Source organism: Bos mutus, chromosome 27 (genome assembly GCF_027580195.1).
Source record: "Bos mutus isolate GX-2022 chromosome 27, NWIPB_WYAK_1.1, whole genome shotgun sequence".
NCBI lineage: Eukaryota > Metazoa > Chordata > Mammalia > Artiodactyla > Bovidae > Bos > Bos mutus.
Window position 1 is genome coordinate 42,961,184 of NC_091643.1, and position 14,145 is coordinate 42,975,328.

The 14,145-nt window shown below is 40.8% G+C and overlaps 1 long non-coding RNA gene across 1 annotated transcript in view; it reads left to right on the forward strand.

Annotated features, from left to right (window-relative positions):
* Positions 1 to 14,145, forward strand: part of LOC138985969 (uncharacterized) — a 37,043-nt gene that overhangs the window by 2,771 nt on the left and 20,127 nt on the right. The window lies entirely within an intron of this gene.

Consider the following 14,145-nt stretch of genomic DNA (forward strand, 5'->3'; position numbering starts at 1 on the left):
AGGGATAAATCTGAGACAGATGTATTTAATGGTATGTGAAATTTTCTGTACCGGAATAATATATTAATTCAAGAAAATAAATATTTTCTTTGACCCAAATAGCACAATAAGCTGTCAAACATGTGAATAGAAAGATAATATGGATGGTTGATGATAGCACAGTTGGTAAAGAATCACCTGCAGTACAGGAGACCCAAGTTCAATTCCTGGGTTGAGAAGATCCGCTGGAGAAGGGATAGGCTACTCATTCCAGTATTCTTGGGCTTCCCTTGTGGCTCATCTGGTAAAGAATCCGCTTGCAATGCAGGAAACCTGGATTCGATCCGTGGGTTGGGAAGATCCCCTGGAAAAGGGAAAGGCTACCCATTCCAGTATTCTGGCCTAGAGAATTCCATAAACTGTAAAGTCCATGGGGTCACAAAGAGTCGGTCACGACTGAGCCACTTTCACTTTGGCTTTCATGGATGGTTAAGAGAATACACACAAAACAGGCTGTCAAGGTTGAAATCTTAGTTCGACTTCTGTAGTTATGAGACAGCAGGCAAGACTCTTAGTATTTCTGCCTGTACGTTTACTCATCTGAAAAATGGAGAAAACTGTCTACCTCATCAGGTTTGTGTGGAGAATGAGTTTTCACATAGCGGAATGCCCCAAAACATGGCTTGGCATGTAGAATACACAGTATATATGCTTTTATGTTATGTGTGCCACGCTGCTTTGTCTTAGTAGTCAAGACCTCTCAGGCACTTGTATGACATTTAAAAATTAATAAACAATATGTACATATGTTTAAGGAAGGAAATGGCAACCCACTCCGGTATTCTTGCCTAGAGAATCCTATGGACAGAGGAGCAACCCTATGAGCTGCTGTCCATAGGCTCGCACAGGGTCGAACACGACTGAAGCAACTTAGCATGCATGAATGCATTGGAGAAGGAAATGGAAACCCACTCCAGTGTTCTTGCCTGGAGAATCCCAGGGACAGAAGATCCTGGTGGGCTGCCATCTATGGGGTCACACAGGGTCGGATACAACTGAAGCGACTTAGCAGCAGCAGCATGTATATATGTATATATATGTATGACTGAATCACTTTGCTGTATATATATTCTTTTTTAGATTCTTTTTCATTATCCCTCATTACAAGATATTGAGTATAGTTCCATGTGCTATACAGTAGGTTCTTGTTGATTATCTGTTTTATAGATAGTTGTGTATATATTTAATCTCAAATTCCTAATTTATGCCCTTTCTCCCCACTTTCCTAACCATAAGTTTGTTTTCTATGTCTGTGCTGCTATTTCTGTTTTGTAAAAATTCCATTTGTATCATTTTCTTGATTCCACTTATAATCAATATTATAAGGTATTTGTCTTTCTGTCTCACTTCACTTAGTATGATAATCTCTGGGTTTATCCATATTGTTGCAAATGGCTTTATTTCATTTTTTTTAATGTCTGGGTAATACTCATGTGTGTGTGTATACATACATATATATTACATCCTCCTCATTCAACTGTCAGTGGACATATAGGTTGCTTCTATGACTTGGCTGTTGTAATTAGTGCTGCAGAGAACCTCGGGGGGTTCATGTATTTTTTTCAAATTATAGTTTTCTGTGGATATATGCCCAGGAATGGAATTGCAGGATCATATGGTAGCTCTATTTTTAGTTTTTTAAGGAACCTCCATCCTGTTCTCCAGGTGGCTCAGTGGTAAAGAATCCACCAGCCAATGCAGGAGATGTGGTTTCAATTCCTGGGTCAGAAAGATCCCCTGGAGGAAGGCATAGCAACCCACTCCAGTATTCTTTCCTAGAGAATCCATGGACAGAGGAGCCTGGTGGGCTACAGTCCATGGGGTTGCAAAGAGCTGGACTTGACTGAGCGACTGAGCACACACACACACCTTCAGTAGATGCAGGATTATGCTACTCACTACCACCTTCAGGTCTTAGGTAAACATGTTTTATCCTGGATGTTGGCACCTTGTAAATAAACCATACCTTTTTGCGATCCTTCTGCATCAGCATGTATGATTCAGATTTAATTTTTCATTTTCAGATGCATTCACCAGCTCCCATGCACAGGGGATGCCAGATACTTGTTCTCCTGAATCTCAGCACCCAGGAGATGGGCTTGTGAGCAGAGCCAGCAAGGGTGCGCCCTCCTTGGGCACGAGGTTAGCATGAGTGATGCAGAGACTCGGGGCTGTGATGGGACTAGAGCCCTGGGGACAGCATCAAGAACTTCCTGGGGGTGGTGGTGGTTCCAGCTGCAGCAGGGCAGACCTGTCCAGTCTGGGGGCTGGGTGCAGCAGTAACCCCAGCCACCAGGGGTGGCGCTGTCCAGCCAGGAGAACCCAGTGCGGCTCAAAGGGCCCAGCTTCAGAGATTTGTTTTGAGAATGAAATGTCAGGATGTCTCAGCTGCTTGGAACAGTCCTGCCACGTAGCACAGGTTCTGCAGGACCCCCACTTACTAGAACATCTGCTGCATGATGCCTGGGTAGTTGTCTGGCCAGCTTTCCTCTTAAATCCCCAGTTCCTACAGTAGAACCTGGAACATAACAATTGCTCAGTACATATTTGAGAGATGAAAAAAATGGTGCTGTCTTTGTAGTGGTTCAACATCCGTTGGCTTCCATTAAGTTACCATGGCTCATTCTCCAGCTGTTTATAATTCTGTCCATCTCTTTGCTTATTCTGATAAATTTCTAGTCTGCTTAAATTAACGAAAGCTACTTTCTGTTATCTGCAAGCAAGACTATGTATTTTTGGCCATCATAGATCTCAGACTTCCAATTAATAAAATCCTGGATAATGGACCTGCCACAGGAGACATCATATCACGACACAGGGCAATATGAAAGGTCTTTTTTAATTAAACTCCTGACTTGATTCTGAAATTTTTATGCTGTCTGGAGCACCTAATTAATTTCAGCTATTTGCCCATGTTTTAATAACTTGAGGGGTAATACATGCACATGATACTAACTTAAAGGCGTAAGCAGATACAGAAATAAATATGAAGATGATGGACATAAAGGGCCACGCCTTGCCTTTTGCACTAGTTTTCCTCTTTATAATTAACAAGGTCTTCAGTTTTGCTTTTGTGTGTGCTTTAGCATCCTTCACATAATGTACTAGTATAGTGTGTGTGTGTGTATTTGTATTTATTTATTTGGCTGCACCGGGTCTTAGTTGCGGCGTGTGGGATCTAGTTCCCTGATGAGGAATGGAACCAGGGCCCCCAGCATGGGGTGTGCGGTGTCTTAGCCGCTGGGTGTCTTAGCCAGTGTACTATTAATATTTGTGACTGTTTCTTTGTTCTTATTTTCCTAAAATATGGGGATACTATTTACATTATTTATATTTGCCTTTTTTAACTTATCCATATATTTGTGAGTTTCTTCATTTGCACGTGAATGTAATTGTTTTCAGGTGTGCAGTATCCTATTAATTGGCTGTTGAAAAACATTTGGGCCATTTCTAGTAGTTCTCTGTAGTGCCACCATGAAATCCTCTTTCTACAGAGATGCATCAGCAGAAGGCTAAATATAGAGGATAGATTCTAAGAAGTAGAAGCACTGCCCAACAGAACGTGTACCTTGTAGTGCTGCTCAGTCTTACCTAATGTCTCTCCAAAGTGGCGTCCCGATTTCCTTCCAACTCATCTCAGGAGAGACCTGGACACTGTGTCCAATCTCCCCCCGCCATGCCCCCCACCTCCATCCTTGTCTCTCGCTGCCCCGCTTCTGCACATGATTACCACTGCTGCTGCCCTAGGAAATCAGATGCAGTGCGCAGCTATTTTCTCAGTTGTGCTTCTTAAGAATGAAGGTGAGTGTCTTTTCACGTTATAGGCTGGAGCACTACTGAAAGAAATGCACATACTGTAGAATTCACCCTTTTAATGCATACATATACTTCAAGGCTTTTTCTTTTTTACTATTAAAAATGTGGGAGTTTGATGCTGCAGTGATCACCACAACCTATGTGAGAACACTGCTGTCACCCCTGAAATTGACAGGGCCTCTCAGCAGTCACTCCTCCTCCCCCTTATGCCAGACTCCAGTTTTCAACAACCACTACTCTGCTCTCTGTCTAGATTCGGCTGCTCTGGATATTGCCTGTAAATACAGTCATTCAATATGTGTTCCTTTGGTGAATGGCTTCTTGTATTTAGCATAATGTTTTCAAGATCTTTTCACTAGTTGATGGACATTTGGATAATTGGGAGGAACGCTGCGCTGATACAAACATTCATGTACAGATTTATGTGTGAACATAGTTTTTTAGTCCTTCCGCCTATATGTGTTGGAGTGTAACTGCTGAACCTTGTGGTAGCCCCATGTTTCAACCACCCAGTGAATAACAACGGCCAGGCTGTCTTCTGCAGCAGCCTTACCATTGGTACTTCCCATCAACACAGTGCAAGCGCCCCAGTTCCTGCACATCTCTGCCTCCACTTGTTTCTTGTCATTTTGGTCTGAGGCACCCTAGTGGGTGTGAAGTGGTTTTGATTTGTTTCCCTAATGATTAATGATGTTGAGCATCTTTTCATTTGCTTGTTGGTCATTTTTATGTCTTTGGAGAAATATGTATTCAAACTAATTGCCAGTATTTTAGTTAGGTTATTTGCCTGCTAAACATGTACTATTTAGCCATGAGTGTTCACATATGTTGGATATAAGTCCCTGAGTAGACACATGGCTTGCACTTTCTCCCATTCTGATTGTGAGGGGGCAGGGGGGCAGGATTGCAGCTTCAATTTTCTTAGTATTTATTTATTTTTATATATTTGTTTGGCTGTGCTCGGTCTTAGTGTGTCATGTAGGATCTAGTTCCCTGACCAGGGATCAAACCTGGACCTTCACTGGAGCACAGAGTCTTAGCCATTGGACCACCACCAAAGTCCAAGGAGCTTTGATTTTAATGGAAAAACCAATTTAGTTTTGTTTCTTACATGAGTTTTGCATTGAGTTGCCTTTCAGACTAACTTTTTTTTTTTTTTTTTTGATACTCAGTCGTGTCCGACTCTTTGTGACCCCATGGACTGTAGCCTACCAGGATCCTCAGTTCGTGGAATTTTCCAGGCAAGAGTACTACAGTGGGTTGCCATTACCTTCTTCAGGGGATCTTCCCAACCCAGAGATTGAACCCAGGTCTCCCACATTGAAGGCAGACGCTTTACCGTCTGAGCCACAAGGGAAGCCCGACTTGGTTGAAAAAGCAAGAGAGTTCCAGAAAAACATCTATTTCTGCTTTATTGACTATGCCAAAGCCTTTGACTGTGTGGGTCACAATAAACTGTGGAAAATTCTGAAAGAGATGGGAATACCAGACCACCTGACCTGCCTCTTGAGAAACCTATATGCAGGTCAGGAAGCAACAGTTAGAACTGGACATGGAACAGCAGACTGGTTCCAAACAGGAAAAGGAGTACATCAAGGCTGTATATCGTCACCCTGCTGACTTAACTTATATGCAGACCACATCATGAGAAACGCTGGTCTGGAAGAAGCACAATCTAGAATCAAGATTGCCGGGAGAAATATCAATAACCTCAGATATGCAGATGACACCACCCTTATGGCAGAAAGTGAAGAGGAACTCAAAAGCCTCTTGATGAAAGTGAAAGTAGAGAGTGAAAAAGTTGGCTTAAAGCTCAACATTCAGAAAACTAAGATCATGGCATCTGGTCCCATGACTTCATGGGAAATAAATGGGGAAACAGTGGAAACAGTGTCAGACTTTATTTTGGGGGGCTCCAAAATCACTGCAGGTGGTGACTGCAGCCATGAAATTAAAAGACGCTTACTCCTTGGAAGGAAAGTTATGACCAACCTAGATAGCATAATAAAAAGCAGAGATATTACTTTGCCTACAAAGGTCCATCTAGTCAAGGCTATGGTTTTTCCAGTGGTCATGTATGGATGTGAGAGTTGGACTGTGAAGAAAGCTGAGCGCTGAAGAATTGATGCTTTTGAACTGTGGTGTTGGAGAAGACTCCTGAGAGTCCCTTGGACTGCAAGGAGATCAGCCAGTCCATTCTAAAGGAGATCAGTCCTGGATGTTCATTGGAAGGACTGATGCTGAAGCTGAAACTCCAATACTTTGGCCACTTCATGCGAAGAGTTGACTCATTGGAAAAGACCCTGATGCTGCAGGGATTGGGGGCAGGAGGAGAAGGGGACAACAGAAGATGAGGTGGCTGAATGGCATCACGGATTCGATGCACATGAGTTTGGGTAAACTCTGGGAGTTGGTGATGGACAGGGAGGCCTGGCATGCTGCAATTCATGGGGTCGCAAAGAGTCGGACATGACTGAGCAACTAAACTGAACTGAAAGAGAATCAGTTTTTATTTTTTTTCAGTTTATCTACTGACTGGAGACAGTTAAGAAATTGTTTATTTTTATCCATAAAAACAGTATAGCCATAACTTTGAAATGAATGGCTGTTATTGAAACATCAGTTACACTAAACTTTTCTCATTAGTTGAATGTGAGACTTTCTTGTGATTCAAATTATTTTGTGAGGCAAATTGTTTTTCCTGACAATAAGCTCATCATCACATGAGAAGAAAAATTAGTTGTTATAACAAGCTGTTCTTTTGCTAGATTATAAAGAAATGGAGCAGCGCAAAGAAAATTCTCAACAGCAAAATGATGGTTCCGGTCAGGCTCACTGGATCAGTAAACTCCGACATCCATAGAGTATAGTGTAGGGCTCGCTGGAGTGTCCTTAGATAGAATTACTAGAGCATGTGCCTCTGAGAAAGGAGAGCAGATAACCACAGGGTATGGCTCAGAGCAAGAGAAAACCTCACCATCATTAGTGCCGGCCTATTTTAGTTATCTCAAAATAATATAACCCCATTGAAAGCTCCATCTCAGCCATGGCTGACATTGTAATTTAAAGCTTCTTCTATGTACAAGTTCTTAATTTGGAAAGGTGGGTTTAGAGTATTTTATGATTAATTATCCCTTTTGGTCAAGTTGTTTGTTTTTCAAGTGTGATTATTACAGGTTGGTATGTATTTCCTTCGGAATCCCTCAGGATATTGATAAAGGATTTATGAAATGAGTATATCAGTGACAACCATCAGCAAATACTACACTCATATTCCTCTGAAAAACTGCTCGGTGTCAAATCGTACATAGTGGTACTCCTCTGTGTGCAATTAATACATTAGTAACATTCTGTAAGTAAAGTAGAAAGTAGCTGGTACTATTCAGGAGAAACATGGTGCTCATCATCTGATCTCCATGAGAGATGCCTCTTCTCATCTGTGTTAGCAGCAACCTGAGCAAAGACGTGTGTGAGAAGAGCTTTAGCACAACGCAGACCCTCATATTGACTCTCAATCTTCCCAGCAACCAGGAACAGACTGTCTACTGAGATTTCAGATGACGAAATAGGCTTGACAATGTTGTAATTCCTCGTAGATCACAAAACTAGCAAGTGGATGAGGTAAGCTTCACATCTACTGTTTTTTTCCCAAATATTTGTCTTGTCTAATTAGTACTTGAGAAAGACATAAAGAAGGCAGGTCGGCATATTTGTCCCTTCTGTCTATCTAGAACAAAATTCTGTCTCATATATACGTCATTAAGACCTTTCTACATCATTATGTAATCTTTGTTTTCTAATACTGAATTAAATACTGAATTAAACTGTCTTCTATTTAGTGTAACACATTGTATAAGATTGATGTAAGAAGCAATTCATATATGATAGATGTGTGAGATACCTAGGTTATTTCTAATTTCAACTATTAAAAATAATCCTGCTGTACACACACCTGAATATGCAAAAAATAATGATCACACTTTTCTGATTAAAAATTTTAGAGGTAGAATCATTGATAAAAGAATATTGTCAAATTGTACACATCTACTCACACACTCACCAAAAATGAACACTCAGGTGCCTTTTTCTAGTGCACCCCAAATCGCTTTTTAAAAACTTCAGCATTCTTAGCTGAAGATGATCTCCCTTTGTTGTTATAATACATATTTTTCAAGTTAAGATCTTTTCATAGTTTATTTTTAATTATTTATAATTAATGATATTCTTAGGGTGATGTAGTTTGTTATTTGTTATTTTTTGAGTTTCCACTTTGCTTTTTTTCCTGTTTTTCAAAGTATCTCTTTGTAAATTGAAGATATTAATCCTGTGTCTGGCAGATTGATTGCATTTATACCAGCTGATATTTTCTCTTTTGCTTGCCAATGAAGGGGATTTTTTCCACCCAGTTGTAAAATCCATCAATCTCTCCCATTATTTTTGTTTCTGTTTCTTTTGAGTCATGTCCTTTCCGTCACACCCAACTCAGTCATCTGCAGACTAACCTGATATTTGATTTGAAAAATCACGTAAGTGCAGCGTATCTTGCCTTTCCAGCTTGAATTTCCCAGTCTTTTCCATGTACATCACCTTGAAAAGTAAACTCCCCTTTCAAGTCCGAATGATATTTGATACACGTGAAAAGGAAGAAAACGACAAGGGTTAATCATAACCTCTTTTATCATCATATAAATATTTCTCCTATTTAGACACTAATGGTTAATTCTTTAAAAAATTTGTCATTCTTCTGAGTTTCCCATTTATAGTTAAATTGAAAAATACAGATATGAACTTCAACTAACAAACCCTGTCTCATTTTGATCTCAAAAACGTAGTAAATTTTAAACTTTTATAGGTTAAGTATCCTTTGGAAGGGGGAACACACGTATTACCTCAGAGCCTACATTATGTAAAACTCACTGTGTCACAGCTGCTGTCTCCTGTGTATCACGTGAGGCCCTTTACGCTCGAGTTTGATGATGAATTAGTGCAGGAGCAAAGAGTTAACTTGCAAAGGAGACTGTGAAGGGGCGTCTGGGTGGTTAGCAGGGCCTGGGAAGAGTGTGGTCTCATTCTTACAATGGGTTGTGGTCTGCATCTAAGCTCTTCTGTCTGGCAGGAACAGCCTGTAGCTCCAGGCCAGTTTCTTTCTGGTCTCAGAGACGGCTTTCTTCCATCAGATGATGAAGGGTAACATGGCTGCGAGGTCAGGACAAGGGCCCTGAGTTTTCACGGTGCAGACAGGACCCAGGTTGTCTTTGAACGAATCCCCGTTGGTGCCCCCACCTCTATGCAGACATGACGATTAGAAAACCCTCCAGGAAGTATTCACATAACCATCCAGTCCCCGGTTGTTCTCAAAGTTGCTGAAGAAAATACCACTGGGCCTTTAATCTGAAAAGCTTTTACAAGTAAGTGGGCCTCCTCCTGTTTGTAAACACCTAGGAAAGGATCATGGGTTCTTCTTGCATCGTAGAAACGCTTATGGTCAGGAGGGTAGGCGTTTAGTCTGTTTATGTGGGATATGTTACAGAGAGGATAGTGTTTTCAATAACAGAGATTAATATTTTATTTTTAAAGTTTAGCTGCGGTCCTTCTTTTTTCCTAAAAATCACTTCTTATTGAAGTCCTCGTGAAGTATCATCTACTTCACCCAGTTCAACTTTATCCCACAGAAGGAACAAAAGTAATATACATTCAGTTATATTAACTTTTTAAGTTCAATATTTTTATTGTTTTTACTCACTTCTGAGGATGGGGGTATGTATTAAAAAAGAAAAAGAAACATAACCTAGGGGATTAAACTACTGTTCAAGAAATAAGCTACAAGAATATATTGTACAGCACAGGGACTATACCAAATATTTTACAATAATTTTAAATGGAGAATAATGTATAAAAATATTGAATCACTAAAAAATGTCTGGATAAAAACAGCTATGTTGAAAAGACATGGAGAGTGTACAAAATTCTTATTTAAAACATAAATATTTCTAAATCAATATAAAAGAGAGACCATAACAGTAGCCCCAAATATAACTACTTATACAGATGAACTGTGCTTATTAAAATGAAATGAATGGCATGATGGACAAAGGTCCTTGGAATGACTGCTGAATGGTTTTGTCCAGAGGGTCTGGGTGTGTGTGTGGGGTTGGGGGAGGATGTGTTTGCAGCTATGGCTAATTCCGTACCCACAGGAGGAACCAAATAAATAAGTAAACAAAGAAATGAACAGATATTTAATAATAATAATAATGAACTTAGACATCATCTGTGCAGAGAGACAGGTTCAAGGGGAAGGCACACTGTTCATTTCAGGGACTCCAGCAGTTAATTCCCACTTCCTCCCATCAGAGAAGCAAACCTCTAACATCGCAGGAAGAGTGTCCACTGGCCAATCACACAGGATGGAAGGGAACCCCAAAGGCGAGAAGGGCCTGTGGATGGGAAGGACACAAGGATGGGAAGAACCCAAGGACAAGAAGGACCAACGGACAAGGAGTACCACATGAAGAGTTGACTCTGGGCTGCTGTCCGTCTCCACCATCAGCAACTCTGTGTTCCTGGTATCCAGTTTAACCTATAAAACTCTGAACCCCACTTCAACAAACTATCAGTAGAGATAAGATAGATGTACTCAGGAGAGTTTTATGCTGATTAAATTACAGCACCCCACAGGACACCGGGTCCTGGCTGGCACTCTGGAAGTGTGACTTCCATTTCCTCCTCTATACTTCTTCCCAATCAGACTATACATGACAGGTGGACTTCTGTCCACTGGGACTAAGTCTGAACAACCCTTTGATTAAACCTCTTTTCCAAACCCAAGTCTAATGCATCAAAGTCACACTGGAGAGCATACCTTTGGGGAAAAAAATCCAAACTCCATAAAGAGAAATATTATCCAAATGACCTGGGTGAGCCTAAGAAATCTGAATATTTTACAAAGTCTCAGTTTATTCTGATGCAGGACTAGATTTGAGCACCCGGTCTATCTCATTTATACATTCACAGGGTCAAGGTGACAAGCAATTTTGGGGATCCTGGATCATGAATTCATAAATAAGTATGTGTTAAAAATTTGTGAGTATGCATTATTTTTCTTTTCCTAAATCCAGAGTGTGTGCACCGTTTTGAGATGTTTTCCCAGTCAGGGATGCAGGAAAGTGAAATGTGATGGATGGGAAGAGTCCTGCATGATACTTTCCATATCCATTTCCAAGTATTTCCAGAATACTTTCTGGAGATGAACCATGTGTCTGTCTAGTCATCAGTGACGTGTGGGTGCCCCTCAGTTCAAATCAGTCACTCAGTCATGTCCGACTCTCTGCAAGCCCAAGACCAACATGCCAGGCTCCCCTGTCCATCTCCAACTCCCAGAGCTTGCTCAGAATCATGTCCATCAAGTCAATGATGCCATCCAACCATCTTATCCTCTGTCATCCTCTTCTCCTGCCTTCAGTCTTTCCCAGCATCAGGGTCTTTTCCAGTGAGTCAGTTCTTCGCATCAAGTGGCCAAAGGATTGGAGTTTCAGCTTCAGCATCAGTCCTTCCAATGAATATTCCGGACTAATTTCCTTTAGGATTGGCTGGTTTACAGTCCAAGGAACTCTCAGAGTCTTCTCCAACACCACAGTTCAAAAGCATCAATTCTTTGGTGCTCAGCTTTCTTTATAGTCCCAAGTCTCACATCCATACATGACTACTAGAAAAACCATAGCCTTGACTAGATGGACCATTGTTGGCAAAGTAATGTCTCTGCTTTATAATATGCTGTCTAGGTTGGTCATAGCTTTTCTTCCAAGGAGCAAGTGTCTTTGACTTTCATGACTGCAGTCACCATCTGCGATGATTTTGGAGCCCAAGAAAATAAGTCTGTCACTGTTGCCATTGTTTCCCCATCTATTTGCCATGAAGTGATGAGACCCGATGCCATGATCTTAGCTTTCTGAATGTTGAGTTTTAGGCCAGCTTTTTCTCTCTTCTCTTTCACGTTCACCAAGAGGCTCTTTAGTTCTTCACTTTCTGCCGTAAGGGTGGTGTGTCATCGTTGTGTCCGAGGTTATTGATGTTTCTCCTGGCAATCTTGATTCCAGCTCATTCTTCATCCAGCCCATCATTTTGCATGATGTACTTGACATATAAGTTAAATAAGAAGGGTGACATTATACAGCTTTGACGAACTCATTTCCCAATTGCGAACCAGTCTGCTGTTCCATGTCCCGTTCTAACTGTTGCTTCTTGACCTGCATATAGATTTCTCAGGAGGCAGGTCAGGTGTTCTGGTATTTCCATCTCTTGAAGAATTTTCCACAGTTTGTTGTGATCTACACAGTCAAAGGCTTTGGCATAATCAATAAAGCAGAAGTAGATGTTTTTCTGGAACTCTCTAGTTTTTTTGATGATCCAACGGATATTGGCAATTTATCTCTGATTCCTCTGCCTTTTCTAAATCCAGTTTGAACATCTGGAAGTTCATGGTTCATGTACTGTTGAAGCCTGGCTTGGAGAATTTTGAGCATTACTTTGCTAGCTTGTGAGATGAGTGCAATTGTGTAGTAGTTTGAACATTCTTTGGCATTGCCTTGCTTTGGGATTGGAATGAAATCTGACCTTTTCCACTCTTGTGGCCATTGCTAAGTTTTCCAAATTTGCTGGCATATTGTGCGCAGCATGTTAATAACATCATCTTTTAGGATTTGAAGTAGCTCAACTGGAATTCCATCACCTCCACTAGCTTTGTTCGGAGTGATGCTTCCCAAGGCCAATCTGACTTCACATTCCAGGATGTCTGGTTCTAGGTGAGTGATCACACTATCATGGTTATCTCGGTCCTGAAGATCTTTTTTGTATAGTTTTTCTGTGTATTCTTGCCACCTCTTCTTAATATCTTTTGCTTCTGTGCCCCTCTGGGACCTTTATGTTCAGAACCAGGGCTGGGGCTTGTGAATAACTCAGAGTCTGAACACTTTAGGAGTTAGTCTATAGAAAAGGATACATTGTTATAAGAAGTGAGATAATTTTTAGAAAACAGAAGGCAGTACATTCAGTCTGAAGGTGATTCTGTGCCATGTGGGTTGAGAGCTGGGCTCCAGATTCTAATCACTGAGATTCTGACTGAAGAGCTCAAATCCTACTCCTGTTCTGTCACTTAGGAAGACTGCTTAGTTTTCCCGGGTGTTTCTCTTTTTCAACCAGTTAAAAAAAAAAAAAAGTGTTTAATACGATTACTTAAGTCACAAGATTGATGCAAGAAGGAAAGGGACAATGCATATAAAGCACTTAAAATAGTGTCTCTTGCTTACAAGTAACCAGAGCTGGCGCTTTTCTTTATCTCCCTTCCCATCCCACCTCTAGGTTGATACAGAGCCCTATTTGAGTTTCCTAAGACATAAGCAAATTCCCTTTGGCTATCTGTTTCACATATAGGAATGTAAGTTTCCATGTTACTCTTTCCATACATCTCACCGTCTCCTCCCCTCTCCCCATGTCCATAAGTTTATTCTGTATGTCTGTTTCTCCATTGCTGCCCTGTAAATAAATTCTTCATTACCATTTTTCTAGATTCCATATATGCTTTAGAATACGATATTTATCTTTCTCTTTCTGACTCACTTCAGTCTGTATAATAGGCTCCAGGTTCATCCACCTCATTAAAACTGACTCAGATGTGTTCCTTTTTATGGCTGAGTAATATTCCATTGTGTATATGTACCAGAACTTATTTATCCATTCATCTGTTGATGGGCATCTAGGTTGCTTCCATGTTCTAGCTATTGTAAATAGTTCTGCAATGAACAATGGGATACATGTATCTATTTCAATTTTGGTTTCCTCAGGGTATATGCCTAGGAGTGGGATTGCTGGGTCATATGGTGCTTTTATTCCTAGTTTTTAAGGAATCTCCAAACTGTCTTCCATAGTGGCTGTATCAATTTACATTCCCACCAACAGTGCAAGAGCGTTCCCTTTGCTCCACACCCTCTCCAGGATGTATTGTTTGTAGACTTTTTGATGATGGCCATTCTGACTGGTGTGAGGTGATATCTCATTGTAGTTTTGATTTGCATGTCTCTAACTAAGATCGTGGCATCTGGTCCCATCACGTCATGGGAAATAGATGGGGAAACAGTGGAAACACTGTCAGACTTTATTTTTCTGGACTCCAAAATCACTACAGATGGTGGCTGCAGCCATGAAATTAAAAGACCCTTACTCCTTGGAAGAAAAGTTATGACCAACCTAGATAGCATATTCAAAAGCAGAGACATTACTTTGCCAACAAAGGTC